This window comes from Zalophus californianus, chromosome 8, assembly GCF_009762305.2.
Source record: "Zalophus californianus isolate mZalCal1 chromosome 8, mZalCal1.pri.v2, whole genome shotgun sequence".
Classification (NCBI taxonomy): Eukaryota; Metazoa; Chordata; class Mammalia; order Carnivora; family Otariidae; genus Zalophus; species Zalophus californianus.
This window is the reverse complement of record NC_045602.1, coordinates 25,032,866-25,056,677: the sequence shown is the minus strand read 5'-3', so window position 1 is coordinate 25,056,677 and position 23,812 is coordinate 25,032,866.

The window sequence follows — 23,812 nt, the reverse complement described above, 5'->3', positions numbered from 1 at the left end:
GGCCTTAAGGAAATTTCTCTGAATAGTTCAGTGAGAAATGGGGAGGCCATTTCAACATTTTATGAATGAAAGTCTTCATTAACATTTTTTCATTAGAAAGAGGCAGACTTACTCCTTGGCTAATATAATTGCAGCACCAGAGATATTAATGTAATTTTAATATCACATTATAAAAATGCAGTGCTATAAAAATCTCTAATTTCCAAGCTCTACTGGGCACCAGATGGTACACTTACACAAAGAAATCTTTTCTTTAAACAGGAGAAAGTCTGTGAGGTTATGGGCAGAGAAATTGTCAATGCTTAGGATCTTGATTTGGATACTGATGTTCTTTGGAGCCACCAGAGGAAAAGGCCCAGCAGATACCCAGAGCGGGTGCTAGGTTGCTTGGGTCCTAACTCTGCCTCATTCTTGGAACTGGCTTTCTGCTTGTGACAGAGAAATTCAGCAAGGAGTGACTGGAAATTCCTGGCCCCTGGAAACCCCACTAATGGCGTCACATGGATCTCATTTCCTTTGAATCTACCAGAAGCCCAAATGAGAAACCGTGGATCATTTCAGACTCACCCTTCTCCCTCTTACTCGGCCCACACGAAGCACCACTGACTTCAACACTATTTCTACAATAGGTTTGCTACCTGAACAACAGTCTTCTCCATTCCCTTGTCTGGATAAGCAGTAGGCTCTGCGTTGGGTCTCTCTGCTGTCCCGTCCTTTCCCTTCTAACTTCTTCATTCTGCCAGAGTGGTTTCCTTAATTGCAAAATCTATCGTGACCCTCTCTTGCTTACAAATCACTGCCTGCTCCAATAATGGGAAAACTGAGCCCTTAACTAAAGGTTACTTGGGTCCCACCTAAGAAGCTTGAAAGCAAGTCTCAAAAGATCAAATTGCTTCCAGGTAACTTAACTGAGTCTCAGAATGAAGCTCAAAAATATTTAAATTAAAAAAAAAAATCCGGCATTCAACAAGGTAAAATTCACATTATTCACAAGGTTATTTGGTTAAAAATTATCAGGCATCAAAGAACCAGGAAAATAAAATCCATAATGGGAAAAAAATCAATTGATAGAAACAGGTACAGAAATGACACTGATGATAGAAATAATAGACAAGAACATTTTTTAAAAAGTTATTATAAATATACTCCACATGTTCAAGAAGATAGAGGAAAGCATGAGCATGTTGGGAAAAACATGAAAGATATATTTTTTTAAAAGACCCAAATCAAATTTCTAGGGATAGGAAAACTAAATGTCTAAGACAGAAAACATACTGGTTGGGATTAACCATAGATTAGACACTGACTGAAGGATAAAAACAGAGCATGTAGGATAATGAGCTATAGGACAACTTCAAGCACATAATAGAGGAATAATTGTAGCCCCAAAAGGAGAGTAGAGAGATAAAGAAAAGAAAGAGCTGAAAAATTTTCCTATTTTGATAAAAGGAACCAAGAAGCTCAATGGACCCCAAGCCCAAGAAACATGAAGAAAATGACACCAGTACATATAATCAAATTGCTTAAGAAGTAATAGAGAAATCTTGAAAGCAGCCAGAGAACAGCCATGAAGAACAAAGAGAAGAATGACAGCAGACCCATTGTTGGAGGCAATGCCATCGAGAGGACAGTTGAGCAATTTCTTTTAAGAACTGAAAGCGCTATGGACTTCGAGTGCTATACAGGGTTGAACCAAGGAAGCTCTACCAGGCTTAGACTAATAGGTGGTCCCATGGGAAAGTCCTTCCTTTGGGGAGGAACAAAGGGCCAAGACTGTTCTGTCCTGGGGGCAAAGAGCTCAGGTCTCAGAGCAACACTTCTGAAGTGTTTAAACATTTTAGGCAATGTTTTCCCAGAATTGGATTTCAGGGTCGTAAATCAGAGACACCTGTCTATAATGCCCTGCACTCGACAAAGCACGGAAATCTCCATGCAGATGACTGATAGTGGGGCTCAACAGGATCAGAGACACTCTCCCAAAGGATAAGTGAGGCTCCACAGCAGGGGCCTCATCTCTTTCCCTCGCCCACTGTTTCTTCCAAAGAAAGAGTGGTCACCTACAGGCCACCAGACAAGTAAGCACACCAAAGTTGCCCCCAAGCTCAGCTCAGCACCTCTCAGACCTGTGCCTCAGCCACCACCCAGACTATGCCTGAGCCTGCATTTTTTTCAACTCCCCCCTCCACCTGGCTGCAAGAGTTATCTTCCTGCAAATCACAGCTCCCTTTTATCACAGAACAAAATCCACATCCTCCAGCCTGGAATTCTCCACAATCTTTATTTCTTCCTTAGCATAAATGATGTGCATTAATGTCTGTTTCCCCACTAGCTTGCCTTAGCCTGGGTACCCCCAGAAAGCAGAGCTCGTGGCACAAGTAGATATGCTACTGCTTTATTAGGGTGTGCAGTTCTTGGGAAACAAGAACAGATGAAGAGAGGGTGAGGCAGGAAGCCAGGGGAGCCAACATGCCGTGTGCTACTGAGCTGGCTCTCATATGAAATAAACCGATTGTTTGGTATCATGGGGCCATCTTCTAAGAGGCTATATGAAGCTCTTGAGTCTCAGGACAGCCCAACCAGGGTGAAGGAAGGGGGAAGAATGTGTCCACTGTCTCCATTGGCCAAAGATCTGCCCAACCTCATTCTTTGGGGTTGTGGGTATGAGGCCCATTAGTGGCACCTCATACCTCAGAGGCAACATGGAAGACCAGAGGTAGGAAAAGAGGTGCACAGTGTGGGGATGAACTGAGGGGCTGGCAAGATGGTGCCCCCTGGAAGTTGGCTGGAGCTGATGCTGAGCTGGTTGCACAGAAGCAGCTAGAGCACAAGCAGTAGCCAGGAGCCCCAGAAATGGTGAGGCCAAGAGCGCCAAGGTGGTTTAGAAGGGTGTCTCATGGACACGTGAGTCCTGTAGCCACCACATGCAGAGGGTTCTCGAACAGTTGAAGAAGAGTAGGTGCTTCGATATAACAACTATAACAGTTTGTGTCAAGTGCTTGGTTGGCCTGGTGCTTTGGAAATGCTCAGTAAACATTAGCTACTATTATTACTATCATCATCCGTGATATCAACCCTGCTCCATCTCTCTGCCCCGGAAAAGGTATTTCTTTGCCCACCCCATTGGCAGTGTTCCTAATTCGTGGCAGGTGGGCCTTTCCCAAAGGCCATCCCCCCACTTCACTTAGGTCATTCTGGCAGCCAGCAGAGCTGGGCAAGAGAAGAGAAAGTGGGCATGAGGGCAGGCAGGGTGGGGCTGTGCTGGGAGGGGTCCCTCAACTGCATTTCCCCAGATGACTTCCCCTGGCCCTGCCCAGCCCTGCTTCTGCTTCTCTCCACTTGGTCAGCAGACATGAACCAACACAGCCGGCCTCCTACCCAGTTGCCCAGGGCCAGCACCCACGGATGTATTGGGGCAGTTCTGCAGGTGCAGAGGCTCTTTCCTAGGCTGAGTGCCTTGGGAAGGAGGCCGCAGCTGCTGGAAAATACCAGGAACTCCCATCTGAAGGTGGTGAGAGCCTGGCCATGAAGCATCTCTTCCTCATTCCCTCATCCTGATGCAGACCCTCTCCTCACTACATCCTGGTCATGGTCTCTCCTTACCACTCTTAGTCTAGACCTAAGGCCTGTTGGCTTTGAGCAATTCAGCGGTTCCTCGTGGCACCAAGAAGCAGAGTCGGGCTCCCCCAGGAAAACAGCTCACCAGTAATGGAGAGAGGGGCCAGAGCTGGGACTGTATCTCCCCTCCCCATCCCCCAGAAGCAGAGTCCCATGGCCCTCCCCATGATAGGAAAATCACCCAGTAGCCTGCATCAAAGAACTCCTCTGGACCCGGCTGGCGAGGCACAAGAGGAACATCCAGAAAGCTTCACGAGAGGGATGCAGCACAAGAACTTGACACATGACCCAAGAGTTTAGCACATGTGGTGGGGGACAATTCATATGTATGTTCCTCAGAGTTACAATTAAGTGATGTGATCTCATTAGCTTATTTGTTCATATTCATCCAGCAAATGAGTTATTAGCATGAGAACAAGAGACATGATCGTGAAGTCCAGCTGCAGCAGGAAGAAGGTCCACAAGCAAGTTAATGAAATTATGACAGAGGGAAAGAAAAGGCTATTTAGCTTACAGAGAAGGAGAACCTAACTCTGCCTTAGGGAACCAGTAAGGAATTGTCAAGAAGGATTTTTTTAAACCGTCGGGAAGGAAAAGTAGGAGTCTGCCAGGAGGAAAAGTGAGGAGGCTCTGGACAGGATTGGTGCATTCCAAGGAGTCGGAAAACTGTACTAAACTACGGGGATATGAAGAAACATGTATTTATTATCATTCTGTGAATTTTTAACTAAAACATGCTAGGTTCCAGGTAATTGGGTTCAGTGTCAGGAGGACAGAAAATAACAAGGCAGCAATGATCCTTCTCTCTTTCTAGTTGAAAAACCAGAAATTAAATAAACAAAATTCACACAGATAAGAATACTCCTGTGCCAAGTCTGTGAAGGGGAAGAGGAGCTACAGGAGCATGAATGGGGTGAGAGGGGCCCAGTTGATCTGGGAATCAGGAAAGGCTGCCCTGCAGAAGACAAGTTGAGCTGATTAGTCCGGCCAAACATTCCAGGAAAAGGGAACAGCACGCATGACAGTTCTGGAGTAGAAAAAGCATAGGTTCCAGAATATCTGAAAGTAGCACCGAATGGGAGACTGGGCAGCAGAGGACCCTGGCTTATGGGATGTAGGCAGAGTGAGATGACACAGGACCAGAAGGCTTCCTTCTTTATCCTAAAAGCAAGGGGGTGACATAATGAGATTTGTCTGCCCCTGACCAACCCCATGGAAAATGGAGTGGAACAGTAATGGATGTGGGGAGACCAGTTAAACCAGTGAGTCTCAATCACAGCTATAGTTTAGAGTTAACTGGGAAATTTTTTATAAGGATGGTATGGAGCCCACTACCAGGGATTTTTTTTTTTTTTTTAATTGGACTGAGATGAGGTTTTGGCGTGAGTGAATTTTTAAATTTTTAAAGTACTACAGGCATATCTAGGGGATTATCTAGTATGAGGATTTCTCTTTGAAGAAGAGGAGGAGGAGGACATTATCACTCTACCTCAAGTGACGGAAGATGGTGGTTTGGCCTAATGGTGATGGAAGGCAAACAATGGGTACTTTTATTTTTTATTTTTTTAAAGATTTATTTATTTGAGAGAGAGAATGAGAGATAGAGAGCACGAGAGGGAAGAGGGTCAGAGGGAGAAGCAGACTCCCTGCCGAGCAGGGAGCCCGATGCGGGACTCGATCCCAGGACTCCAGGATCATGACCTGAGCCGAAGGCAGTCACTTAACCAACTGAGCCACCCAGGTGCCCCCGATGGGTACTTTTAGGAGGCAGAATAGAGAATAGTAACCGAGAAGTATGACCTACCAGAGTTTGGGTTTGGGCAATTCACTGAGAACCAAAACACTGGGGAAGTGCCAATTGTGGGGTCATGACATGAATTCAAGTTTGGATGTGTTGAGCGTAAGAGGTACATTCATCTGAGTGGATGGAAGGCAGTTGACTACATAGAGCTGGATCTCAGAGAAGTCTGGGCTGGGGTGCAAATTTGAGTGTCATGGATGTAGAAGCGGTATTTGAGACGCGGCTGGGATTGCCTAGCAAAAGGAAAATGTGTGGGGTGGGAGGAGAGAAGAGGACCTGGGGACTAAGGCTGAGGGACTGCTCAGCTGGAGGTTGAGGAGTGGCAACAGAATCTACAAATAAGAGGCTGGAGAGAGTTTTGAAGCCCAGAGAAGTCAACATTTCAGTGTTCCTGAAGGTCAAAAACAGTAAGGTCTGAAAAATGTTGATTGGGTTTGGCAACCTCTAGGTCACTGATGACTTTGGAGAGAGATGTTTTGATGGAGCAATTAGGGCAAAAGCCAGACTGGAGAGAATGGGAAGCAAGGAAATGTAGAGGACACCACAAGAGTTTGGTCGTAGAAGGAGAAAGGAGAGGGTGGTGGTCGCTGGAGGGGGTTGTGGGATCAAGGCAATGTTTGCTAAGATGGGAGAGAACAGTGTGACCTGAGTGACCTGAAATGTTATCAGGAAGGAGAGGGAGGGGTTGCAGACACAGGAGAAAGATAGGATCGTTGCAAATGTAGAGGGTGGGATGAGCCCCAGAGCCCTGGAAGAGGGATTGGGATCAGTGATAAGGAGTCACCCTCTTGTAAGAAGACTGAGGAATGAATGGTTGGGCGCTGAAGTGCACAGCTTTGACCCTTTAGGGCGGAAAGGGGAGAGACTGTCCCATCTGATAGCTCTCATATTCTCCCTGAGGCCATCTACTGGGAGCAAGGGGTGTGCGTATCGGGAAGGACCCTTCAAGGGTGGGTGCTAGGAGGCCTAGAAATCTGAAGAGAGTTAGGATGACAGCAGTATTTATTGTGGAGAGATGAAGGTTGAGGTGGCCAGAGAAACAGCAGAATGTGGGGCTGCAGGACAGATTTGTGAAAAATTCTGCTCAGGAATTTATAGTAGTATTAAGTTCTAGAGTGGTTTTCTGGGACCTAGGGAGATTCTATTATATTAACTATTTATTACTGTTTAACAAGTTATCACAAAACTTGTTAAAACAACCGAACTTTATTACCTCAGTTTTGGGTTAGGAATTTGAGCACAGCTTAGCTGGGTGACTCTACTTCAAAGCATCTCACATGACCGCAGTCAGAGTGCAGCCTGGGGCTAGGGTCTCCTCTGAAGGCTCCACGAGGGAAAAATCAACTTTCAAGCTCACTTGTGTAGGTTTTGGTGGGATCCCGGTTTCCCACAGGCTATTGGGCTGAAGGCCTCAGCTTCTCCCTGGCACTTGGCCTGCAGCCTCCTTCAGGTCTTTACCTTGTGGGCTTCTCTGGAGAGCAGCTCACAACATGGCCCCTGGCCTACCTCAGGGCGAGTGAGAGTGAGGGAGGGTGTGCAGGATAGAAGCCATTATCTCTTGTGACTTAATCTCATTGTTTCTGCCTTACTCATAAGGCAGAAACAAATCACCACGGCCAGCAACTCTCAGGAGGAGGGGATTACACACGAGTCAGGAGATGGGGATGAGTGGGGCCACCTCAGAGGCTGCCTACCACATTGCACGGAGCATGGCGAATAGGAGACGAGGCTGGGGAAGGGATTTGGTCAAGTCGTGTAGGGCCACGGATGCCAAACTAAGCGATCAGAGTTTCATCCCACAGACTATTGGGAGTCATGGACAATTCTGAGGCAGAAGGGGGTTAGGGGAGTTTTCAGAGGCTTACTCTGAGGACAAGGGGATGATAGAAGAAGTTCAGAAGCCGGTGGCAATCATCTCTTGAGAGGATGGGGACTTAAATTGGAGTCTGAGAGCGCTTATGGGGAGGAAAAAATGGATTCCAAGGACAGCTGAGCAATATTACATGGTTCTCAGCCAGCCCGACTGGTTGTGGCCCAAGGGTCCACCCCTGATGAGGAGGCAAGGGGTTCCTTAAATGTTGGAAGGACAGTGTGGAATCCTCCCAGCACGAAGCTGTTTTCATCTTGGTGACACAAACAGGCACAGGGTTGGGGTAGCCTCCAAGAGGGTAGGTGGGGCTGTGAATGAGCCACGTCGTTCAGGGAAGGTGGGGACTTTCATAAAGCAAAGAAGCTTTAGGAAAAATGCAGATTTTTGAGAAGCTAGTGGAGAGTGGGCTGATTCAGAGTCACCAACTCGGTAGGAAAACGCACAGGGTTAAGAGGAGGAGGAAACAGAAAGGAGCACCGCTGCGTGGAACCCAGGCTGGGCGGACAGAGGTGGGGGCTCCGCCCCTGAGCCGAGTGATGGCACCGGGCCAGGAAAGCCTGCAGCACAGCGGGACTTGCCTCCCGAGGCAGGGTCATAACCACATGCCCTTCCGTGCCCTTTGACAGCTCGCGGGCCCCTTCCACGTGGGTTCCACTGTACTTTCACAACAGTGCAGAGAGGCAGGCAGGGCAGGGTGGATAGTCTCCACAGGAGAGGTGGAGAGAGCGAGCCTGGGGGCCGACGGTGGATTTGTTCAAGGTCATGTGGCTGGTACACGGCCGAGCTGGAGAGTGAACCCGGGCCGCTGAGTCCAGGCCCAGAGCTCTCTGCCTCACAGCGCCTGTAGTCATCAGGGGGCCCACACAGAAGGTGCCCCTCCTTCAGGGATTCAGATGGCCAGAGGCAGGGCAACAGAGCCACATGAAGAATCCCAGAGTTCGGGCTCTGGGGCTCACTTAGGAGAAACGGAGGAAGAGGTGGGAGTAATGACAGAGATCCAGGTGGATTCCAAGGGTGGACTCTGGGGGCCTCTCCGGGAAGTATGGGAATCAGGAACCGGCAGCTGTTAGGACCCCTAAGGGCGGCCTCTCTCCCTCTCTCCCCATCTCCGGCTTCCCACGTTCTATCTTTGTGTCCATCTCCCTGGTCTCTGCCTCTGCCTGTGCGCACCCGTCTCTGGGCCTTCCTCTTCCCTTCTGCCTGTACCTCTGCTTTACGGTCTTGTCACCAACTGTTTCCTCCGCTTCTGTGCATGCATGTGGTGCTGAGGGAGGAGAGTGCAAATGGGCCCACCCCATGGTTCTTGAGGCCATGGCACAGCTCCACCTGAGAACAGACCAGACCACTAACAGAACCTCCTGGAACACAGGATCTGATACGGCCAGTCTGGTGCCTTAGAAAAGTGGGTCCCTGGGGCGCCTGGGTGGCTCAGTCGGTTAAGGGACTGCCTTCAGCTCGGGTCATGATCTCAGGGTCCTGGGATCGAGCCCCATATCCGCTCCCTGCTTGGCAGGAGGGCTGCTTGTCCCTCTCCCACTCCCCCTGCTTATGTTCTCTCTCATTGTCTGTCAAATAAATAAATAAAACCTTAAAAAAAAAAAAAAAGAAAAGTGGGTCCCTGTGAGCTGGGACCTGAGCACTGAGGTCCTCAGCAGGGACTCTAGTTTGATGCTGTACCAAAGAAAGAACCCCTGGGGCCACAACAGTGACTGCCCTCAGCCAGGCATGCTCCAGCCCCAGGGCCTTTGCACTTGCAGTTTTCACTCCTTGGAACACACTTCCCAGATATCCATATGGTTTGGTCCCTCATGCTGCCCGGGTCTTTGCTAACATGGAACTTGTCCATGAGCCCTCTCCTGACCACCTGATCTACCACCGCGCTCCCAGCCTCTTCCCACATTCCTTACTCCCAGCTTCATTTCCCTCCATTATACACCACCATCAGGCCCACTATAGGTTTGTCACTTATTTTTTGTGGTCTCTATCCTCCTCCTACAATGTAAGCACCACAGGGGCAGGGAGTTTTTACTGTCTTATTCACTTTCCTGTCTCCCGGGCTGAAGCAGAGGGTGAGTGCTCAATGAAGATTTGCCGAATGTACTCGTTAATCAGTGAAGTATATCTTGTCTCCCCACATGCCCTTTGCTCACATCAGTGAACGTGAAACACTGGTCTTGTGAAGTGGGGGTGAGCTCCCTTGAATGGACAAGAAAACAAGATCATGAACCCAGAGGTAAACCTTTACAAAGAAAATCTTTCCTTCCCTATTCTTACAGGTTGACAGAATGAGCTAATGGTTTGGGAATGAACACAAATAGAGACTTTCTAGGTAGAATAACTACAGATGTGATGAACTCTATGAAATGGAGTTAAGTGTAAATGTTAGTGAAGGCTGCCATGTTGTGGGGTTCACCACGGTCCCTCGAGTAGCGCCCCCTGGGCAGACACCTAGCCTTTAAATGACTAAGCCTGGCTTCCCTTGGCCTTGTTCCTGCCCTAAGTAACACAAAGTGTGCTACCAAGGGAGGAGCCCTTGGCCAGAGACACTGTTGCCCAGAGGGCCAGGAGGTACCATCCAGCTTGGTCAAGACCCAGGTGGGGCAAGGCTTCTGGTGAGGCAAGCCAGGTGCTTAGCACAAAATTTAAGGAAGCACACACTCTGGGGTTAGTGACAGTGCAGAGTTGGTCCTTGAAGGATCTTAAAGATGAGAGCCTCCTTAAATCCTGTGCTCTTAATAGGATACTAGCTCTCTGGATGGGAACCATGATGGCTTTCAGGGCCCTGGGCACTTTTGCCTTTGTGGACCCCTTCCTTCTTAAAAAATATATATTAAAAATTATATTTTCAAACTGTGTTAAAAAGATTAATGTAATCCAAGCTGGATTATATTCACATTTTTCTTCTGATTTTAAATATTTTTATTTATTTATTAGAGAGAGAGAGAGAGATTGAGAGAACAAGTGGGAGGAGGGGCAGAGGGAGAAGCAGACTCTGCAAAGAGCGAGGAGCCTGATGCGGGGCTCCAACCCAGGACACTTGGATCATGACCAGAGCTGAAGGCAGATGCTTATCGACTGAGCCACCCAGGCGCTCTCTTCTGATTTTAAAATAAAACATTTTAATGGCCCCTAAAATTGTCCTGGGCCCTAGGCACTGTGCTTGGTGGCAAAGCTGCCCATGGCAAGGGGCTGTGCATGCTTGAGACTGAGTCCTCCTGAATGCTGCACCTTAGATGCATCATTTGCCTCCCCTTAGTCCCTGCCCCAGGCACAGGAGTATTTACAATCCTAAAGTTAAAACCTCTTTCAAGTGATTTTCTCTCTTTCCCTTCCCTTCTCTGAGCTTCAGTACCCTCATGTCTCAAACAGCTATAATCAAGTAAGAGTTGTTTATTGCAATATAAATAGGAGAATCTAGTAAAATCACCATGCAACTTAGCAATTCCACTCCTAGGTAATACCCACAAGAACGGAAAGCCGCGATTCAAACATATACTCATTCGCCCATGTTCACAGCGTCACTGGTGGAAACCATGTAAATGTCCGCTGACAGAGGGAGACACAGAATGTGATACACACACACCCCAGAATATTATTCAGCCAGAAAATGGAGGGAAATGCTGACACAGGCTACGGGGATGAGCCTGAAAACATCAGGCTAAGTGAAATAAGCCAGACACAAAAGGACAAATACTGTAGGATCCCACTTATATGAAGTACCCAGAAGAGGCAAATCGGTAGAGACCAAAAGTGATTCAGAGTTCCTGTCTGGGATGATGAAAAAGTCCTGGAAATGGGTAGTCGTGATGGTTGCACAATACTGTGAATGTACAGAGAGCCACTGACTGAGACACTTAAAAATAGTGAAGATGGCACATTTTAAGTCTATTTTCCCCACTACAAGAATATATACATAAGCTCTTTACACAGGGTAAAATGTCATACAAAGTAAGACATTGTTATATTATCGTTATTGATAATTACTGTAGTGCTACGGTAGAGGTGCGTTCCAAAGTTCGCAGACAGACAGGCAGGCATAAAGCTGCTTTGTAAACACAAGCTTCTCCAGCCCAGACCTGTTGCTCAGCACCCACTGTAGCCACAAATGTAATGCCCGAGTCGAAGAATGCATGGACAGTAGCCAAGATTCTAGAAGCCTTGGGTATCGCAGAGCATGCACTTTCACCCTCGAGACCCACCATTCCCTGCCTTCCAATAGCATTTCCGTTGGGGGGCCGGGGACATGGGCTGGGTGGGCTGAGAGGGCTAAGACCGTCTTGCTGTTGGTGGCGTGAGGAGTGAACCATGAGAGGTCAGGTTATCTACCGGGCCCGGACAGTGGGCACTTTGTGCTGAGCTTGGCCCAATTCTGTCTCCTGGTTTGGAAAGAGGGTCTTGGTATCTGAGCTGAAAGGAGAGCTCTGGGGGCACTGTGACCTGGGAGAGGAGCCCACGGGCCTCAGCACAGAAGCTACTTCTCCTTCCATGAGCAAACCCCATTTGCCAAGATGAATCTTCCAAAACTCACAAAAGGGGGTGAGGTGGGATGAGGGAGCCCAAAGACAGAAGGACACTTCACAAATTCCGCACATGGTTCCTTCCAATAACAAGTCTATCCAGGGGCGCCTGGGTGGCTCCGTCGGTTAACCGTCTGCCTTCAGCTCAGGTCATGGTCCCAGGGTCCTGGGATCGAGCCCCGCATCGGGCTCCCTGCTCGGCAGGAAGCCTGCTTCTCCCTCTCCCACTCACCCTGCTTGTGTTCCTTCTAACAAATAAAATCTTAAATGAAAAAAAAGTCTATCCTGTGCAATTTTGGATCCAGGGACACCGTGCCTCTTAGGGGAGCCTGTGAATTCCCTGGAATTGGCAAGCAATATGCTGGTATTTGTGGGGAAAAGTTTATAGGTCTCATCGGATTCTCAAAGGAGTGCATGACACCACCCCCCCAAAAATGCTTTAAAAAACACTGTTCCTGGGGCGTCTGGGCGGCTCAGTTGGTTAAACCGCTGCCTTCAGCTCAGGTCATGATCCCAGGGTCCTGGGATCGAACCCCACATCGGGCTCCCTGCTCATGCCGGAAGCCTGCTTCTCCCTCTGCCTGCCGCTCCCCTGGCTTGTGCTCCATCCCTCTCTCTCTCTCTCTCTCTCTCGCTCTCTCTCTGTGTGTGTCAAATAAATAAATAAAATCTTTAAAAAATAAAAATAAAAAAAAATAAAAAACACTGTTCCTGTGAATTTAGGGACCAGTATTTGACCTACATCGTTTCCAGCAAGTGTACAGATGGCTTCCAATTGTGTATTGGGTTGCACGTATCTGGCGAGAAAGATACGATGCTTCAGGAAGGGTCGCTGCTCAATCCCCCTACCTTCTTAAGTGAAGCAACTGGTTTCTTAACAAGCAAGCTTTACATCTGGGCACGAACGCTGTTCACCATTCTCTCTCCTCCTTCCCCCCAGCTTGTGTGTGTGTCAATGACACACCCAAGTCACCAGTGAGCCCAGAGCACCGAGCCCGTAAAAGAATGACCACCCCCCCAAGCCCAACTGATTCGAGTCTATTTTAAACCTGAGTCCTAGGCGATCTGCAGGGACTTTGGGCCAGGCTGGCCAGCATCAGGCAAATGCAGCTGGCCTGGCCCCGTGCTTCCCTGCATGGGAGGCAGTAAGGAGAAGGGTCATAATGCATGGGTAATTTAAAGGCTCTGAAGAGTGACTCAGACATTCCAATGGGGCTTTTATTTTTCCTATTTGTTGATGTGTGAAATGTAATTGTAGTCATTTTTTCCAATGAGTTGATAGATGGTGATTGTGGCAGCTTGTGAGCTAGGGCCATGGGGAACAACTCCAGATGCCAACGTTTTTCTCTCCCACCCCCCGACACCTAAGATAACCACCCCAAGGCCAAGGTCAGAGGTTTCTCGGTCCCAGGAATCGTAGCAAAGGTGCAGGCTGCAAATGGTCACAGGAGGTTGTCCGGGAAGGGTGGTCCCACGGAGGGGTGGGAAGCCTGGGAGCTCAGGCCCGACCACCGCCCGTTGCACCCCCCCAATCCTCTGTTCTCTGGCATGAAGGAAGAGCAGAGAAATGGCTCGTTGTGCATCAGAGAGGTGGTCATCAAGAATGGGTAAGACACATAACATTTGGCGAGCACCGTCTAGGGGCCAGGAGCCAAGCTAACTATGCCCTTCTTTCCACATGTATCATTTCCTGTAGCCCTCACAACAGTTAGGACTGTTTGAGCCTGAATGCACACTCAATGTCAGCGTCTGCACATACCCCACCTTTATAGCAATTACTCCGGTCTGTTATGGTCTCTCTCCACTTCACCAAGGAGGAAACCGAAGCCCAGAGAATTCACTCACATGGTCAGCTAGGGAGTGGTGGGAGGAGAGGGGTACTGAACCCGGTGTAACTCTAAATCCAGTCTCTTGCCACCACAGCAGGCTGCCTCCCATCAGAGAGCTGGCCCTACTGGGCCACGACAGACCTGCATGCCCCACTGTGGCCATGGAGCAGAGCTTTCTGTGGATTTCACAGGTAGCGGCTCCCGGTTTCCCCCTCGCCAACTCTAGAGACACAAGCTCCCAAATAGAACCTGCTTTACTCAACAGCTGGTTCCTAACTAACAGACCTGCCAGGGAAGGACAAGTTGAGGGGACAGGACAGACCCTTAGATTGGCATTGCACTGGGGCATAGCCCTCACCTCTGTGGGGAGACATTCTTTGGTGGCAGGACTGTTGCGGGACCTCCCCCTAAGCCCCACCCAGGGCCCCGGAGCCTAAACCTAGCTAGTGGTATTGGGTAAAGGACAGAGAGACAAGGCAGGACTGGGCAGTTCTTTTGTGGGCTCTTGAAAGACATTGTAGGGGCACCTGCGTGGCTCAGTTGGTTAAGTGACTGCCTTTGGCTCAGGTCATGATCCCAGGGTCCTGGGATGGAGTGTCACATCGGGCTCCTGGCTCGGCGGGAAGCCTGCTTCTCCCTCTGACCCTCTCCCCCCTCATGCTGTTTCTCTCTCTCAAATAAATAAATAAATAAAATCTAAAAAAATAAAATAAAAAACATTGTAGCCGGGCTGCCCTTCTCACTTTTGGTGAGAAGCCCCACAATAGTCCGGGGCTGTGGTGGTGGGGCCAGGCTAGGGTGGGGTAGTGACTGGTGAGAGAATGAAGGGGTGTTTGGGAAGGAAGTCCTGGTGAAGGTCTGACTGCGCAGGGCAAGGAATCCAAGGCCTCGGATGTGAATACGAGATAGGAGGTGTTGGGGAGGGTATGTGCTGTGGTGAGCGCTGTGAATCATGCAAGACTGTTGAATCACGGATCTGTACCTCCGAAACAAATAATGCAATATATGTTAAGAAAAAAAAAAGATAGCAGGAGGGGAAGAATGAAGGGGAGTAAGTCGGAGGGGGAGACGAACCACGAGAGACGATGGACTCTGAAAAACAAACTGAGGGTTCTAGAGGGGAGGGGGTGGGGGGATGGGTTTGCCTGGTGATGGGTATTCAAGGGGGCACGTTCTGCGTGGAGCACTGGGTGTTATGCACAAACAGTGAATCATGGAACACTACATCACAAACTAATGATGTAATGTATGGTGATTAACATAATAAAAAATTTAAAAAAAAAAGAGGAGGTCAGATTTTCAAAATGGACCTTTTTCTAGTTCAGTTTGTACTAGACACTGGGTTAGGTTTGTACCCCCCAAGGTCAATTTTCTTCAGACCCAAAAGCTTAGTCACAATTTTAAAAGGAAGTGGGGAAGAGAGGGATAGATGCTTTACCCCAAAGAGCCTTAGTGCCTTGGAATTAAAAAGGCCACTAACACTATGGGACTCAGAGCTACTTTCTCATTAAAATGGCGGCTATCACTCCTCAGAGTTGGTTTTGTTTTGGGTGCGGGGAGGGAGTTCAGGAGTCACTTTAATATTAAACCTCCTGGGGCGACGGCCTTCAGCTCAGGTCATGATCCTGGAGTCCCGGGATCGAGTCCCGCATCGGGCGCCCTGCTCGGTGGGAAGTCTGCTTCTCCCTCTGACCACCCCCCCCCTCATGTGCTTTCTCTCTCTCTCATTCTCCCTCTCAAATATATAAAATCTTTAAAAAATAATATTAAACCCCCTGAAGTTAATATTTTTCTGACTGCTTTTAGGATTTCCTTTTTGTCTCAGTTGTCCTAGATGTTAATTTGTTGCATCTAGGTGTATATCTCCATCTTTTGGTGGGGGAGTTCAGTGGCCTTCCCAAATCCATGGAATGTTGTAGCTAATCAGTTATGACAAATTCTCATCCATTTCCTTGTTGACTACTTTATCCCTCTCATTTTCCCCCATCTGCTTCCAAAGCCCCAACTGGATGCATACTAGATATTCCATCTCTGCTCTGTCTCTACTCAACGTTTTCATATTTTTCACCTCTTTATCCCCAAAGTTGTTGAGGATGATGTTTGGCACATGAGAAATCATCGTACCCTTTCCTGGTAAAGGTGGGTAAACATGGTTACTTGGCAGGGGGGTGGGGAAGCGAGCCTTCTATTTAAAAGACAAACTGAAAAATGCATCACTGCAGGGCGCCTGGGTGGCTCAGTTGGTTAAGCGACTGCCTTCGGCTCAGGTCATGATCCTGGAGTCCTGGGATCGAGTCCCACATTGGGCTCCCTGCTCAGCAGGGAGTCTGCTTCTCCCTCTGACCCTCTTCCCTCTCGTGCTCTCTCTCATTCTCTCTCTCTCAAATAATAAAAATCTTTAAAAAATTAAAAAAAATGCATCACTGCAAAATAGATTTATATGAAGAAGAATTGGGATGCAGAATGGCCTTCTACATCTTTGTGACTCAAGGCCATTTTCCTGGACTGGTAGCCTTGGCCTCACTCAGCAGCTTGTTAGAAATACAGAACCTCGGGGCACCTGGGTGGCGCAGTCGGTTAAGCATCTGCCTTCAGCTCAGGTCATGATCCCAGGGTCCTGGGATCCAGCCCTGCATCGGGCTCCCTGCTCAGCAGGGAGTCTGCTTCTCCCTCTCCCTCTGCTCCTGCACTCTCTCTCTCAAATAAATAAAGTCTTAAAAAAAGAAAAAAAGAAAAAGAAATACAGAACCTCAGGCCACCCCAACCCTCCCGAATTAGAATCTGCATTTTAACAAGGGCCCCGGAAAATTCATACACACTGTTAAAGTCTGAGAATAGCTTCTTCCTCACAAACTTGCCTGAGAATATTAGAATTGCCTGAGGAATTTCTAAAAATACTGGCACCTGGGTGTCATTCCCAGCAATATTGAGTTCATTGGTCTGGGGTGAGGCCTGGGCATCGAGAGGTTTTTTATTTGTTTGTTTTTTAAAGCTCCCCTGGTGATTCTAATATGCAGTGAGCACTGAGGCATTCAGGAGGGATGGGTGTCTGGGCAGGGGGAGAAACAGAAGAAACAAAGGAGGCACACTCAGCGAGCGGGAGCCAGTCCTGGCCTTTCCCCAAAGGCGGCCACAGGGCTTACAGGAAGGAAGTTGCCCTGGGATTCTGGGTTCTTACCCCAATTCTGCCTCCCCTCCACAGACTGTATTCCTGAACCTGGTCACTGCCGGTCAAATGAAGGACTAAGTGAGCCATCCCTCTTGGACTCCTGGTGTCCTTACTGGAAAACAAGGCTACTTATTCCCTCTAGCCATAAGGCCTGGTGTTTTCCCTACATGCTCTGTACAACCCTGCCCCCTGCTTCGTGGTCCTGCTGAGGGGGGCCTCTCCCAGCACTGGCGCCATGAGCAGACTCAGTAGGGCAGGTGTGCCCCTAATGGGTACAGAGTGCATGATTCCCTTGCCATGAAGGCGGCAAAAGTGGTTACTCTTTGGAGTAAGGGACAGTGAAGGGATATTCAGAAGCCTTCTGGGGTGTGAGAGCACTCTAGATCTAGACCTGGGTGGTGGTTTTATGGGTGTATATTTCATTGAGCTATTCACCTGGGAATTGAGCCCTTTATGTAAATTATACCCCAATTAAAAACAAAGAGCCAGTAGTGCTCATAGCAGGCCCCAGGGAATGAAAAGTTCAAATCACTTGACCATTGGGAGCTGGGGACATCAGCTAGCTTGAGAGCTAAAGCAGAAAGTGGGGAGAGGGGGAGAGGAGAGCCAGAGACCCAGATAGACAGACACAGATCAAGGTGGACAGAGAAGGTGCTTATGGGAAGAAGTTGACCCGAATTCCAGGCAGTTGAATTAGTCCTAGGAGAAAAGGGTGGGGTTTGGCCCCCACGTAAGGTGACCGGTTTGCCCAGGACTCCCACTTTGGGCACCGAAAGTTCTGTATTCTGGGAAATGTCTCGGGCCAAGGCAGTGAGGACAGCTCAGCACCCTGCTCCCAAGGCCTGGTGCCAGGCTGGTGGGCAGGGAATGGAGCAGGCCCAGGGAGAAGCCACCTGCACCCAGAGCCCCCGAGGCATTCAGGAGGAGCCCAGGCTGGGCTGGGTAGATGGGCTCTCTCCTCTCCTGCCAGAGGTGGCTGGGAAGCCCCCAGGAGTCTGAGAGGAGGTAGCGGCCACCTCCTTGGAGCCCCTCCCGTTTCTCCAACCACCTTCTGTCCAAACAGCCTCCTCCTTCACAGTGCCCAGCAGGTTAGTTTGCAGTTGTTTATTTGCTTATTGGTATTTTCCTGGCTCGGAGCCCCTGGGGGGTATGGGAAAGGCTTCCTTGCCTTTGCACACTATTCTAGCTCTGCTCAGCGCCCCTGCACCAGTGCCTGGGGGCCGGGGGTGGGGGGGTTCTTGATCTTTCTGTGCCACAGAGCCTCCTGGCCACTTGAAGAGGTTTTGATGCTCGTCTCAAAAGAATGCTTTCCATGCACAAAATCAGATGGGGAGGGTCACAAAGAACATCTATTACGCGGAGGGACTGCTAGCAAAAGATTATTGTTCGTGCATGTGTGATCGAGTCCTAAACGTCCTCCTTCGAGAATGCTTTACCTACCAAAATCCAGCAGCAGGTGGGGTGCTGAGGAGCCAGGACAATGACGATTGGCCGTTCGTGTCACCCACAGCGACAGCACGGCCCAGATGGGACTGCCTGGGATTTCTGCCGGTGACCATCACAGGTGCAGGCGAGCCTGCCGTGGTGGGCAGCCCCCATTCCTACAGCAGGATGCTAAGTTTCACTGAGTAATGAAAATATGGGGGTAATTTCTGTCCCGTCCAAGGTCACCCGTACCCCTGAATTCTACCCATGTACTTCAGGTGAAAAAGCACTGCGTAAGTGAAGGAAAGTCAGGTGTAAACTGTAGAGGGCAGTGCCCTGGGAGTGTGGTTAGCCCTGGAGGGACCTGGGTGCTTCTAGGATGGGCAGAGGAGGTTGAGAAGCGGGCTCAAACCGGATTACTAGCAGGCAAACCATGAGGCCAGAAGCAAACAGGGGAGCCCAGCCTCTGTATCTCCGAGCTGGCTGGCGGTTCTCAATAGGCTTTGTGGTAGTAAAAATAACATTTGGCGTGACCCTGGCCTCCTCCCTCCATTCCCCTGTGTGGGAGGACAGACGGCTGGCAGAGTGTGGGCCCTGAGGGCAGCCTGGAGAGAGGCCTTTGGGGAACAGGGGAGGTGCTTAGGGGTCATCCCCTGGTCAGCCCCCCGCCTGGCCAAGCGAGAGGCTTGGAGGGCTGCTGGGCAGGCCTCGTCCCTGAGGCTTCCCTGAACAGTCCCCATGGAAGACCAGCTTCAGGTAAGCCTCCCTCTTTTAAGGTGAGACCCCAGCTGGGAGAGGTGGTACATTCAGACCTCAAGGTCTTAGCAGGAGTGTTTTTGTTGTTGTTGTTGTTGTTGTTGTTGTTTAATATATATCACCCTGTGCACGAGTGCAGGGGACCAGAGACCCTGGGGGCAAGGAGCCCTGTTACTGGCACCAGCCCCAGTGACCTCTAGCTGGAATACTGCCCTCTAATTAGCAATCAGGAAATCAAGGCCTAGCACGGCGCCAAGCAGCAGGACCCCAGCCGCGGCCTGGTGACATTTCCACCCTCCAGACAGCATGCCCCTGCCCTGCACAGCAGGGCTGCAGACCCCACGGGTTATTTTTATCTAATGGTGCTATTGTTGGTCGTTGAGTAGCTGCTGCGGAGGGTTCCAGCAGCCATGAGCTCGCAGGGACGGTTCGTTTCCTGCTCGGCTTCCTCCCCTCCCTCTCTCGAGCTTCCCTCCCGCCACCAGGGCTCACGGGCAGGCCTCCCCGAGGGCTCCTGGAGCCTGCCTTCCCTGGCTCGTGCCCCTCAACCCACGAGGGTGCCCCAGCCCCTCTCCTTGGGCAGAGAACTGGGGCGGTGGGGGGAGAAGTAAAGCTAGTTCTTCTAGGTGCCTCTCCCGTACCCCAAGGCTCTAGGAGATAAAAGCCCTGCTTTCTAGCAAGCCAGCTTCACCAGGTCAGGGGCTTTCCAACTGTTCAGGCTGTGACTGACAGCAAGAAAAAGATCTTTGTCATAACCCGGGACACACATCCATACCTCTGTACGAATGAAAGGTTTCAGGGAAGAACAATCTTCCCATGTCTGCTGCACTCTGATTTTTTCCCCCCTGTTCTATTCTAGTTTTCCTGTTTGAAGATTTCTGGTTGCAACCCACAAATAAATCTATTTCACAGCCCAATAAGGATTCGTAATTCAGTCTGGAAAATACGGTACCGGATACCTCTTTCTGGAGCTGGTTCTCTTTTCTGAATGAAGGGCACGGGGGTTTCTAGAGGTCCTCTGAACTAGGCACCGGCCTGGTTTGGAGTTCTCTTCATTTGGCAAAAAATGAAGCTGAGACGCCCTGAGGTTGAGTAGCTTGCCCATGAATCAGCCATGGGGTTGGGGGGTGGGGGGACATTGAAATGCTGCAAATCAGGGCTTTCCCCCTGCCCTCGGAAAGCCAGCTCTTAACACACTTACTGGTGCACCATTGCTCCCCACCCTGCTCTTTCTGGTTCCATAGTCGGTATATCTCGCAGCCTTCTGACCTCAGCTTCCTCATCTGTAAATAACATTAAAAATGCTCACTTTGTGGGGAAAAATTATATTCACTGAGGACATTCTGGTGAGGGACAATGACTGGAAGGAAATAAAAATGCAAATAATTATTTGCCTCTGTGATGGGATTTGAAATGAGGTGCCAAACTCCACTGTCTTGTGTAATTTCCATCACTGCTAAATGGAGTTTGTACAGACAAAAAGGCCACACTTTGCAGAACTGTTGAGAATTAGAAGAAAGGAAGGCAGTCTGTAGCCCAGTCGTGAGCCGTGTAAATGGTAGCCAGGGCCAGACAAGAGGGAATTCGTGTTTTTCTAATTGGAAATTGCAAAGGAAGTATTGCAAATGGATTGCATTTCAAAGCAGGACCTTCTGTGCAGGCAGAAGAGAGAGGGGAGTACTTTGATAAATATTCTGATTCATAGACTATACTGACAAACATATCCTACATTAATCACTAATTTTCAAAATTCTAGAATAAGGGCTTTACAGTTTAAAATTTATCCAGTCCTGTGGTGCCCCCCCATCTGATGGATTCCTCCGCCTGGTGACCCCCCGAGGAGATTCTGAGCCTAGGACTGGGTGGGCTCCAGGGCCAGACAGCAGCTTGAGCCTGGCTGGAACTTCCTCCCATTTGTTACCACCCTGCTCTCTGAGGCCACACAGGAGTCTACACCCTCACCCTCACCATATTTATAATAATAATGGCTGTATTCGTTTCCCACGGTGGCTGTCACCAACTACCACAAATTTTATGACTTAACACAAACTTATTATCTTACCGAGTTAGAAGTCCGGAATGGGTGTCACTGGGCTAAAATCAAGGTGTTGGCAGGGCTGTGTGCCTTCTGGAGGCTTCAGGGAGAATCTTTTCCTGATCTTTCCTGTTTTCTAGGGGTGCCTGTATTTCTTGGTTAGTAGACCTTCCTTCTTCCTCAAAGCCAGCAACACTTCACCTTCGAACCTCTCTCTGACTCTGGCACTCACTCTTCTGCTTCCCTGTCTCGTGATAAGGACCCTCGTGATTAGATTGGGCTCACCTGGATAATCCAGGGTCTCCCAAGCCAGTAAGCTGATTAACAGCCTTAATTCCACCTGCAACCTTAATTGCCACTTTTACCACGGAACACAGCACATTCGCAGATTTCTAAGATTAGGACATGAGCATCTTTATTCTGCCTACCACAATGGTTAACACGTTTTGAGCACTTCCTATGTACCTGGTACAGTTCTAAGCATGTTACTTATAAAGATGTGTAAATCTCACCACAACTCTGTGAAGTAGAAATCCATTTAATAGAGGAAGAAAGTGAGGCCCAGAGAGGGAAAGCAAATTGCCCAAGTTCACACAGCTAGTAAGATGCAGGGCTGAGCTACAGATTCATAAATCTAGTCTCCAAGCCCATTCTCTTAAGCCATAACCACACTTTAGTAACTGAAGCACAGATGTACAAATAGAATTCTACTTAGTTTAATCCTCATTTGATGATCCAGAAGCCCCTACAGGATGTGACAGTGCCTCAGGTCAATTAATACTGACTGTAATTTGCCACTGATCAGACAACTTTGGATGGGCTGACCAGTGGATTTCCAGGGGCTAGAATACCCAGTAAGTCTGCTTCCTTCCCCAGCGGGCTTCTCGCAATGGGCAACAGTGATTCTAAACTCTGCTCTGTGGTATCTGACCTCAGCTCCTTCTCTTTCCCTCTATTCCAGCCATGCTGGCTTCACAGACATGCCTCAAAAAAATCAAGTCAATTTCTACCACAGGGCCTTTGCACTTGCTGTCACCCCCACCTGGAATCTCTCCCCAGTATACACAAAACTCAACCATCACTTCAAACGGGTCTCTGACCAAGGATCACCTCTTTAAAAAAGAGCGAGGCATCAGGCCCACCTTGGTGGGAGGTGTCTCCCTCTTCCCTTTCCAATACTTTGGTGGAAAGAAACCATTAACATTCTCTTCATTTCCCTGCTTTCCCCCTCCCCATTGTGTTGAACAAAAGGGGCAGATTAAGGGAGTTGCATTTGCAGGTAGGGAGGTGTCTTCACCTTGAGGTTTCCCTCGACACTGTGTGTACAAATGACCCTGAGCAAAAAGCAGGGGACAGAAGGTTTCTTAACTGCCAGATCTTTAAGGGGAAGAGAGAAAAAATCTTGACTTATGGAGCACCTACTGAATACTCAATCTTCACATCCATGTACAAGAGGTACTAGGAAAAGAATGCTGCAGATGCTGGACATTAAGAAATTGGTCCAAATTACATATGGAGGGGCTGAGTAGGCCTTGAATACAAGTCAGCCTGAATAACACAGCAAAGTTCCTCTTCCTTTATGGAGAGAAGAGGTGAACTGGGATAAAGCAGGGACAGTATTGAAGCAATTCGCCATAGAAAAAAAATTTTTTTCTCTAAATGAGTAATTATTCTATTTAGAAACTCACATGGAAACAATGGGAAATAGAAGTGAAGTCTTTGTTTCTAGCCCCAGGAGATATTTACACATGGATACACAACTGTTTTAGCACCATATGTAGAACAGACTCCTTTCTCCATTGAGCTGCCTTGACACTTTTGTCAAAATCAATGGACTGTATTTGTGTCTATTTCTGGACTGTCTAGTCTGTTCCATGGATCTCTGTCTACCTTGATGCCAATACCAACCTGTTTTGATTACTGTAGCTTTGTAATAAGTTTGAAGTTAAGATTTGGGTCCTCTAACTTCGTTCTTTTTCAAAGTTTTTTGGCTATTCTAGGCCTTTTGTATTTCTGTATGAATTTCAGAATCAGATTGTCAATTTCTACAAAAAAAGCTTGCCAGATTTTGGCTTAATTTATAAATTTGGAGACAACTGCCATCTTAACAACATCGAATCCTCAGATCCATGAACATGGTATACCTGTTTATGTAAGCCTAATTTTTCTCAACAGTGTTTTGTAGTTTTCATTGAACAGGATTTGCACATCTTTTGTCAGATTTATCCTTATACTTTATATTTTTTATGCTCACATAGTAGTATTTTAAATTTCAATTTCTAATTGTCTGTTGCAAGTATATAGAAATGTAGTTGAGTTTTGCATATTGATCTTAGATCCCGCAACCATGCTGAACTCACATGTCAGTTCTGGTAGGTTTTGTTTTGTTTTGTTTTTTGCAGTGGGGGTGGTTGGTGGATTTTTGGTGGGGGTTTTTTTGTGTGAGTTTTTTTTGGTGGATTTTTTTGGTGGATTTATTTTTCTATATAGATGATGTTATCTGTGAATAAAGACCATTTTATGAGGGGCTATCTCTAAGAAAGCTGTGTTCTAATAAACTCCATTCACAAGCTGTTGGAAGGAAATAGAGGGACAATCCAAGATGAGGATGATTGAGGGCTGCAAGTTATTCTCAGGACAGCAGGTCCATAAATCTAATGGTTTTATTTAGGCTAATGTTAAAATGGACTCATAGTCTATCAATACTGGGAGACATCCTCAGCACAGATCATTTGATTATCCATACTCAACACAGTTATGAACCCAGATGTGAGCTGAGTGAAAGCAAAAATATC